This window comes from Mytilus californianus, unplaced genomic scaffold (assembly GCF_021869535.1).
Source record: "Mytilus californianus isolate M0D057914Y unplaced genomic scaffold, xbMytCali1.0.p SCAF_25, whole genome shotgun sequence".
Lineage (NCBI taxonomy): Eukaryota > Metazoa > Mollusca > Bivalvia > Mytilida > Mytilidae > Mytilus > Mytilus californianus.
In genome coordinates this window covers 4,264,475-4,275,402 of record NW_026262674.1, presented here as the reverse complement: position 1 = coordinate 4,275,402, position 10,928 = coordinate 4,264,475, and positions in this window count along the sequence as shown.

Below are 10,928 nucleotides of genomic sequence, written 5' to 3'. Positions count from 1 at the left end.
TGGAGTTCAATCAGAAAAGTCTGAATTGTTAATGGAAAGAACAATATATATGAATGTGAAATTACATGATCTGGCTTCTTTGATCTTCTTGTTTATGACAAATGTCTGAAGGAACTCCGACTAATATGAAGATAAGAAGAGGTCACTGCCGCACAGTTCGCTCCCATAGAAATACCGACAATTTGGTCACAAAGTCTACCTCCAAATTCAACAAATATTTTGTCAATAAGAAACTCCAGCAAACTGGTCATTTGTTCCTCTGTGTAGCATGTTTTGTTTTTTTGTTCACTATTAACAAAATATGCCGTATGGTATCCAAAAGTAATAAATGTATAGCGTGCGCTACCATTTTTATGTTGAAAAGCATTGCAGATTTAAATTATTCCTTTTAGACGATTTTTCAATTACACATAGGGACGGTGGTACACAGGGTTGAACAATTAAACGTTTTGATAAACTAATTTCAGAGAAAGATCGAGATTTATATTTGTTCAGAAGTTCTTTAAGAGTTTTTTAAAATCCATATATGGTTAATACCACTACGCGAGTAAACAGTTTCACGGTATTTCTTTCATTGCGGAAAGAATCTTTGTCAATCTAATTGACAATTCTTTCGTCGAACATGCAGATTAGCTGGCAATGTACGGCTGTTTGTATGGAATTTTTTGAAGCTTAGGTATCCAATACAAACAAGGTAAGTCCTCCGATTTGCTGCTCAAAGCAATGTTCATTGAAGCTATTAAGGACTTATGAACCACCAAAATCTCATCCTTGTCAAAAATGTTTTTGTATGTGGGATTACATGAGTGCTCATTTATTCCTAATTCTTTTACACGACACTCGTAGTAGTACGATTTGCATACAAAGACAAGTCACGGGCAGTTAAATTGTTTAATGTACGCTTTACAGCATCTAATTTTGGTTTAAAAGGCTTTTTTTCTTCTTAGTCAGTTGGTAAATTGTGTAACTTCGTTTAATTACAAGCGTTTTTAAACAAACTATCAAAATTGAGCTGAAACACATATATATTAATTTGGATCTAAACCATGACAAACTTGATCAAAACCATGACGAATTTCTAGACACTTAACCGAACCATGTCATAACTTAACCAAACCATAGCAATTTCGATAGTTTGCTAATTCTGCGTTAGTTTCTTGAAAACAACAATTCCACTGTAGATCGTTTGACTAACAATGCAAATTAAAACATCTTATTTGCTTTTTATTTGCTCGTTTGAATAGAACTGAGGCAATCGTTAGGGGAAGTAACTTAACACAACCATGTTCATCTTAACCAAACTATGACAAAATCACTGTACTAAACGCTTCTCGATATGACGAGGTTACTACCCGTGTTCAGGATATTTTAAAAAAGTTTTATTGATTGATTTTTGGTGTTTTGGTGTTAATATCAAGATCAGAATAATGTGATAAAGAAGAATAGTTATACACCAAACACAAATCAGAAAACGTTTTACTATCACGGGGTCATAGGACAATTTCAAAGTCAGAGTGACCTTACTTTGGTAAATGATATACCCCAATCTCCATGTTGTATCAGCATAACAAAATTGGTCTACCTAAGTTCTATGGTACACAAATTATGAGTGACCTGACTTTTGGATATGACACATCCTTGAAGCCCATGATGCAACTGCATACCAAGTTTGGTTAACGTAAGTTGAATAGTATAAAAGTATAACCTGACACAGATGGACAGACACATATTACTATATTAGATACGTGTAAGCTGTTCATCTACAGCAGAGACATTATGATCCATTATAATATCCAGCAAATCTGTGACTGTTGTGTGGGACCATAATCAGTTCTTTGAATAGTTATTTCCAATATAGAAACAAAGTTGTTATTGGTTGCTTGCAGAAAAAAATCTTATATAAACTTGATGCACCTCATGATAATGTTGGTCAATTTCTAATTCATCCCACAGTTTAGAATAAAAGTAGATGTTTGGGATGTGTTATAGAGAAAGATCGTGTATTTTTAAAACCTATGGTTTCTTCTTTTAAACAAAATTCTTATTTTCATCCATAAATGGTGTAAAGTAAAAGATTAAAAGAGTAAGACTCTTGGATGAAGATCTCTGTTACAGTCATTTCCATTGCAGTCTTGGATACAGGTTTTTTGTAATAATCTTGGAATGTCACCGATTTTATTTCTAATATTTGAGTAACAGACACAGTTGAAATCAATTTGAAGATTTTTTTTTGCTCTTATAGTCACATTAATGATTTTGACATTATATAGGCATCTGTTGAAGATCATATCAAGATCTCTTCCTATTGTTTTTGTTTTGTTATGATGTGTCTCATTGGCATATACTCCACATCTCTTTTTAAACTTATTCTTTCAAGCTGTTATTTCAATTTTGAAACTTAAAGAATCGTAGCAAGCATGCTCATGTACCTCATGCCCCCACATTGTCACCGAACAAACAAAATCTCACCAGAATCCTAAGTTCAAAGACTCATAACTCCTACAAAAGATAAGTTCTTGTAGATATACACATCTACATATTATGTCCTTTTTAACTACAAAGTTTCATGAAATTCTGTTATGTGGATTCAGATGAGTTGCTACAACTAACTGTTGCAGTAGTATATTTAGACCAAAATTCTAAGTTCAAAGGGGCATAACTCTAAGAAGAATAAAATTGAATCATAATTACCTGTCATTTTGCACATCTATTTACTATGTCCTTAACAGTAACCTACACAGTTTGATTTTGATATGGTTTCAGAGGGTGGGGTGGCAAGAACAGGACTGATGAATAGACAGACAGACTGACACGTCACAGACATATCTACTTTCAATATTATTATTTTCTTTACACTTTCACCTCAGCACCACTTGTGCCTATGTGTTTTTTATTCATTGTATTATATGTAATTCTAAATATTTCATGAAATTTTTGTCTTAAGTATATTCATCTTATACCCTATAGCGGTTATGACAAAATGGATTAGTAAAAACTGACTGTTGTCAATGTAACGAAAATAAGATACAGTCTGTGTTTGAGGCAATATATGTCAAAAATGAAAATTCTAAAACAGAATATGAAAGTAAATTTTACTAGCTAAAATGAAAGATACAACAATGAAAAAATTATATAATTTGTCCATCACATTTAATTGTAGTACAGTACAGTCTTAAGTTTCTTCTTCAGTGTACATTTAAAATTCATTTATGCCATGTCAAGTTTTTTGTCTCTTTTGATCAGGAGGAGATAATCCATTCTCTTCTTCATCATCATCATCATCATCATCATCATTATCTTCTTCATCATTTTCTTCATCATCTTTATTTTTTTCTGCAGACTTTTTCTCCTTTTTAAAATTTTACTTAACATATTATATAGGTAAATATATAAAAAAAATCTTTATTAAAAATCTATATCTTTGCAATTATATATATATATATATATATATATATATAATAGATATATGGAGATGTGGTATGAGTGCCAATGGCAATGATACAACTCTCCATCCAAGTCACAATTTGTAAAAGTAAACCATTATAGGTCAAAGTACGGTCTTCATTTTACCATGTTAATTGTCCATTATCAATACTGCCAACTCCTGCCAATTTCGCATGAGATGCCAGTCTTTTGTCCAGCAATACTAAATTATTTTAAAAGAATAATCACCCAAATTAAAAACAGTATTTTCTTCCATGAAAAGGGTCCCATGAATAACCTGTTTGTTTGTATTTATTCATTAGACCTTTGTGTACACAGTTGCGGATCCAGAGGGGGGATCCAGGGGTTGGACCCTCCCTTTTTTTAACAATCAATGCTTTGGAATGGGGACATATGGTTGGACCCCACCCCCTTTTATCCTGGGTTGGAACCCCCTTTTAAAAATGGCTGGATCCACCCCTGCTACAACATATATAAAATGATAAAATACTAATTCATTTGTTATATGTCTGTTGTTTTTTTTAAATCAAGCATCATTAGTCATGAATTTAAAAATTAATCAAAATAAAGAACTTAAGTTAAATAGTTAACATGATTCTGTGATTTTTTTAGATTTAATTAACATTTCAAATGTGCTCGACTTCAACACACTGTATGAGGGTCATGATGGATGGTACATTCATGACAAATAAAAGTAAAAATTCATGTCAAACGATGTTAACGGTAATTTTTGGTGCATGACAATAAAATGAACACTTTCTTTTAGACGATAAAAAAAAACGGCTAATCAGTTTAAATTAAAAAAAAAAGTCAGGGACACAAATTCGTCGGACAAAATAAATTAATAAATATAAGTTAGATTTCATGAGTCGTGGCATATGCACCAGACAAAAGGTGTTTTGAAATACAAGGAAAACCCAATATATCAACGGAGAAGGGCCTCTTTTGCTGTGCATAAGATTAAAACTTGTCACCAGATCTTCAGCAATCGGCTTTTTAATATTCATTTACAATGACAACACATTCATCATTATAACAGAAACCAACATTCAATGTGTTGTAAGCGTTACATTTTTTCACACAAGAACATTTCAAACAGTGTATTTCTAAAATGACCGAGAGTCAACTTACATGTGTTTTGTATTGCACCATTAAGTACAAATAACATATATATATAGAAAATGACAAATTAAAAGAAGAAACAAAAAAATAAAAGCAGCAAATTAAACTATCTATACATAGATAACACTAATCAATTTACTTCCATGGTCAAACTAAAAAGCGAGGAACACGATTCCCGTAAAAAAGAATGATTTGAAAGATTTTTTGCATTAGATTTCGAGTTCTCAAATTTGTTTTAATAGTTCCACCACTTTGATGTAATGTCATTACAGGATGATACTTCCACAACAAAGCGATACTTCCACAACAAACCGTGCATACATTCTTCTGACATCAGACTCGGACTTCTCTTGAACTGAGTTTTAATGTGCGTATTGTTATGCGTTTACTTTTCTACATTGGCTAGAGGTATAGGGGGAGGGTTGAGATCTCATAAACATGTTTAACCCCGCCGCATTTTTGCGCCTGTCCCAAGTCAGGAGCCTCTAGCCTTTGTCAGTCTTGTATTATTTTAAATTTTAGTTTCTTGTGTACAATTTGGAGTTTAGTATGGCGTTCATTATTACTGAACTAGTATGTATATTTGTTTAGGGGCCAGCTGAAGGACGCCTCCGGGTGTGGGAATTTCTCGCTGCATTGAAGACCTGTTGGTGACCTTCTGCTGTTGTCTGTTCTATGGTCGGGTTGTTGTCTCTTTGACACATTCCCCATTTCCATTCTCAATTTTATTACATGTACATATGTCACCAATTAACACAAGTTGTATTGTTTCAGATTCAATTTAATAAAACAAACAGTGGCATCCTGTTGAGCATATATAAGACATCGTAATTGGAGATAGGAAAGACAATCAAGCGACAGGGTGCCTGCTGATAATAAAATTCATTTGACAATATATCAATTTCGAGCTTTTTTAATATACCACCTTTTCATTTTCTTTAAATATTATCGAAATACAAATGATGGAAAAATGTTGTACGGGTGAAAAAAAATTGAACAGCGAATCGTTTATTATTATTTAAATGTAAATGTATACTTTATCATTTATCATAAAATACGTTTCGCCAAATATTTTGTATTCAATATTTATCGTTTCTATTTGAACAATAAAAAATAGCCGCAGTGAACACTTTGAATTTGAACTTATTATGTATTATTTCATTTATTTAAGAACAACTGGAATTTATTTTACATGTATAACAGTATGATCTCGCTAATGTTCGTTGTTTTCGTATATTACATTTGTGTTGGTTATTTTTTTCAAAGACAACTTTTCAAAACGCCGGACACCTAAGAATTTCTTAATTTAAACTGACTTCAAAATATAGCTTTTTGACAGGAGTATTCAACAGTATGTGTTAATAGTATTTCCTTTGCATATTAAGTGTGCTTCAATTTTTTTTGTTACTGCTGTCTCGTTTCTTTTGAGGTAATTCATCGTTATTTACTGATGTGAGTAAGGGAATTTAGATAATGAGATTTAAAAAAATCGGAGACCTGACAATGAGATAAGATAAACTGATTTTTTTTTATACCACCAGAAAGGTAAATCTATGTAGAATTCGGTCGTATGTGTTAATAAGAATTCAGATGATTAATAAAAATAATATGAAGAATTAATGAAGGGTACCCATTTATTTTCCCATTACTTTCTATGTTAATCGAACATCATTAAAAACATTGCACCCCGGGTGTCGCTGATAAGGGTAATCGGCCATTAGTGTCCTTCATTCTTGGGTATGTGTACATGTCCTTTTCCATATCGGGTATCATCCCTGGATCCTTATCAGCTAACGTCTCGGGCTGATATGGGGGTCTCGGGATGATACATTGCCATGCTACTAGTACTAGAATGTGTATATTTAGCCTTTTCGTTACCGGAACATTTCCACATAGTTTATTCTAATTTTTCAGCTAGGTTTCCATATCATCTGTGGATGTTCAATAAGGTCATGGATTAATTACAAATATGTATTGAGACAAAGCAAGGACTGAAATGGGATTTTTTGTAAGATGTGTTATATTGAAAGCATATATCTTGAAATAAAAATGACAACGTAATACTTCACTAATTTTTTGAATATTGTCCAGACTGCAGAAAATAGAATATTCACCGCTCGAGCTTGTGTTTGTTAATGTTGAGAGTGTCCTGACATACTATTTTTTTTACCTTTTTCTACTGGACAAAATCATTATATTACATTAATTCGTAACCCAATTTTTTTTACAATAAAATTCATTCCCCTACATGCTATTTAAGGCATAAAATAGCAAGAACTGATAAATTTGGAAGGTGTATGAAAAATCTTTGCAAGTAATATATGTTGTCCACACTAGCTAGGGACTATATTTGTGTGTGGATCTGAATTGGTGGGGGGGGGGGGGGGTAATTCTTATCGTAACTATACTTAATTTTTAGGCCATTTTTCTCTATTCTTTATAATTTTTTCCAATTATTCTCTATTCTTACGTCTCGTAAACCCCCCTCCACACCCTCTTGTGTAGCGATTATGACATCGTTGATGTGAGTTTCCGGTCAAGTTTAAAACATAAAGAATGACTCAATATTGTGAGTTATAGGTCGTAAATATTATTCAACATTAAAACCTATAGAAAATGATAAATTAGAAATGCGTAATATTCTTGTTTACAAGAAAGGCGAGACAGAAATTTTAATTACCACAATATTTTTTAAAGATGCGTGTAGTCCTTATACATTATTTGTAGTTTTACCAAAAAAAAACTTAGTACCTGCAGTGATACTCGAATTGATTTGTTTGATTCAAAACAGGAACTACTTTCTGCTCTGGAATATGTGACGTCACTAGCGGTTTTTGTAGAGTTGCTATTGCCCGGTCTTTAGTTTGTTCTGTGTAGTGTCTTGCAGACTGTTACGTATAATTAATACTGTGCAGGACAAATGTGCCTTTCCAGAATTGTCAAATCTGACTTTGTTGTTTTAAAAAGATAACAAAAATATTGTTTTTGGCCAAGCAATAGATAATTAAGAAAAATCAATTTTCCCATATGTCCCAACATGTCACTGTTGTCACTATAGCTGATTAAAAGTACATTTCCCATAGGAAATTAAAGAATTCCCATGGGAACATTAATAAATTGTTTGATTCCATGGGAAAATTACCCAACGGAAGTCATTTTTCTTCCCATGGTAACATTGATTTTACTCAAGTTATGGTTTTTCGGAATTTGAAAAGAGGTATATAATAACGTAACGAACAGACGTGCACTTATAACTGGGAACAGTTTATAACATCTTAATTTCGATAAAAAAAATATGCTTTTACACTAAATAAAAGGTATTTGTATCATACTTGTACATTCAGCAGTATTTTACTGTAAATAAATGATTGATAAAAATATACTGGCGGACTTTAGAAACGCAACACATATTTTTGTGATTTTCTTTACCAAATCATGATTGATCTTCAGGCATAGAACTACTATACATGCTTACCATACTTCTTTATGTTTAGAAAAATTCAATACCTGATTTACCTAAGGTGATTGAACATACCGTATATTTGATGTCGCACAAATTTCTTTAAGCGAAATTTGAAACCCATTATTGATTTTTTGAAGATTTCTTTTTTCGTGAAACATTTTTTTCAATCCATACCCACACTTGAATCATTAGAAAAATGTTGTATCTCCATATTGCCGAGACTGAGCAATGAAAATCTGAATCAAACCGTCAGAATATTGCAGGCAGGAATACGTGAACGAAATTCAACCAAATTTTTCCGAAGAAAGGGGGGGGGGGCCCTGGGAAACCCCTGGATCCGCCTATGAAAACCAGGGGTTTCAGTGCATACCACATGATTTGAACATTAAAAATGACTCCATCAATTCAACTTTCGAACTGCAAACTTTTTTTCAGACAATAAAGAAATGAATAAATTTTATGATTATATATTTATTTTACAGAAATTGCATATTTGAAAATGGTAATAAAAAAGACCCAGAATAATCAAGTGTTGCGTTTTTAAAGTCCGTCAGTATACATTGGTTATATTGTATCGTCGTAGATAAATTGGTTACTGTTTAACGTCCAGCAGCAGGTATTACATATCAATCATGGCTTAGGGGCTCAACTGATTCAACAGAAAATTAAAGTTGGATTCAGTGAAAATGCAGTTCATTATCGCACCGCGGGTAAATTTTGACATTGTGATTGGTTTAACGCCGTCACGTGGTGACCCCCTATGGATCCGTAGGGGGTTAGTATATTTCATAGGGGGTTCATGACGTCAGGTCTACTGTTAATGGTGACGTCATCTTTTGTTGTAAAAAATGTTGTTGTTGTTGTATTTCAGTGTTTACTTTTCTACAAAACGCAACAGGAAAAGTTCTGCGTGCGATAAATTCGTTATACGGTCCACCACTGACCCCCTTCGGCCTGACCCCCTATGGATTTTACTAACCCTCTATGGATCCGTAGGTGGTCAGTAGCGAACCATATAACTTATATTATGCTACAGAATTGTAACCTTTAATTCAAATATTTTAACATTTGTGTCGAGGAACATATAAAAGTGACATGAATATGTGCATTGCTTTGTTCTAGACTGCAACGGTGAGCGTATGCCGGCTATAGGTTATGTCTACCAGTTCTGTGAATTCAAGCCAAATTAACTTTTTTTCCAACTTTACTCATTAATACTCCGTGCTTATACTCATATTAATCAATCTTGATTGAGCGTGTTGGGTTTTTGAACCCTGTATGAGTTTATGTACATGGGAAATCATGAATCATATTTTAGGTTGTTTTCAATCTATAATCCTTATTTCCTGGATGGTAGTACACATGTGTATATACCCTTAGGCTGTCTTCGGGTTGACTTTTGAAAATTTACAGTTAAAAGCAGCATTATTCGTCTTTGGTAATTAGATCAAAGACTTACATGATTGTTTTTTCCAATTGCATATACAGGTAACAGAACTCAGTCTTACCTAAACACCAAAACTGTTTTATGTATTCCAGCCATGACATGCTAGGTCTTACTTATACTCTTGGGATATAATATGTGGTAGAGATAACTGTAATAGGTAACTGTGTCTGCTTCATTATACGCATTATACTGAAAATGTGTTTGTGTATGTGTGTGTGTGTGGGAAAGGAAAAAAAGGGGGGAGATTCTAAAAGTGGAAAGCAAATAACAAAACAAAACACTTTTATATAGTCAAATAGTCTAGAAGTAAGTCTGTTTTGCCCATTGCCCAACGACCTTGAAGTTTGACAGGCACTTAATTTCAATTTCTGAATAAAGGCAAACCAAACGATTTTTCCGATAGACTTTGAATTTTCCATATCACAAAAAGTCAATAGATGTCTATGCGTGTTATTTTTTTTATGTTAGGTTGCTGACCCACTGACTTTTAACTAATTATCTCCTTATTCATAAAAATTATCTTAAATAATAGTATTTAGTTGGCTCCTTTACTTATAAATTGACACGTAACCACTCCCGGTTTTTAAAAGTTACTTGCTCCACTACTGTTTGAGCAGGGCCGTATCAAGGCATCTGAAACAGACGAGCCCCCAGGCCGAAAATTGTAATATAAGGGTCCGAAATAAAACTTGTTACATCCGTTTTTGTTTATGTTTCATATTTACCGTATGAAGAACTGCTATCATAATTTTGTACCATCAAACGTGCATCCATTTATACAGTAAGATACATATGCGATAGTAGAAAATTAATTGATTGTTGGTCGGTCCGGTGTCAAATATGTCATGCATGTTTAGGTAGGTCCTGTAATAGAGGCCGTCCGGGTGATGGTCGGGGGAAATTTGGACTGCCACGGGAAAATGATGGTATATTGGATAGGGACAGAAATTTCGCCTTGCAACAGGCCACTAGCTACGGACCCCTCAAAGAGTTATTGCAAGGGTTCTTAACATGCAAAGAGCCATCGGATTTAACGTTTTAACATTTTAACTTGTCATCAAAAGGGATATCAGAACGCAAAATAATGCATCCAGGACAAATAATTTAATTCAACTTCAATAAGTATGTTCACTTTTCAAAAGAAAATCTTATTTGTTATCGGAGACGTTATCTTTCATAATCAATTTTTTGTTTTAAAGCTATGCAGGCTTTTATCGACACGTGCCATATTTCTCTTATATGTCATGCATGACCAGTGTGTATTGTACATATCTGATCATGTTGATTAGAAATTATTATATAGTTCAAGGATTTATATAGTAAGATAAATTTACTTTTATTTTAGATTATTTTCAGCAGTTTAATACGGTCTTAAAATGTTATAGAAAAACAAAGTTTTAATAACAGGATGATAACTATTATGTGTTTCAAGTGTTATGAAATTTGAAGAAT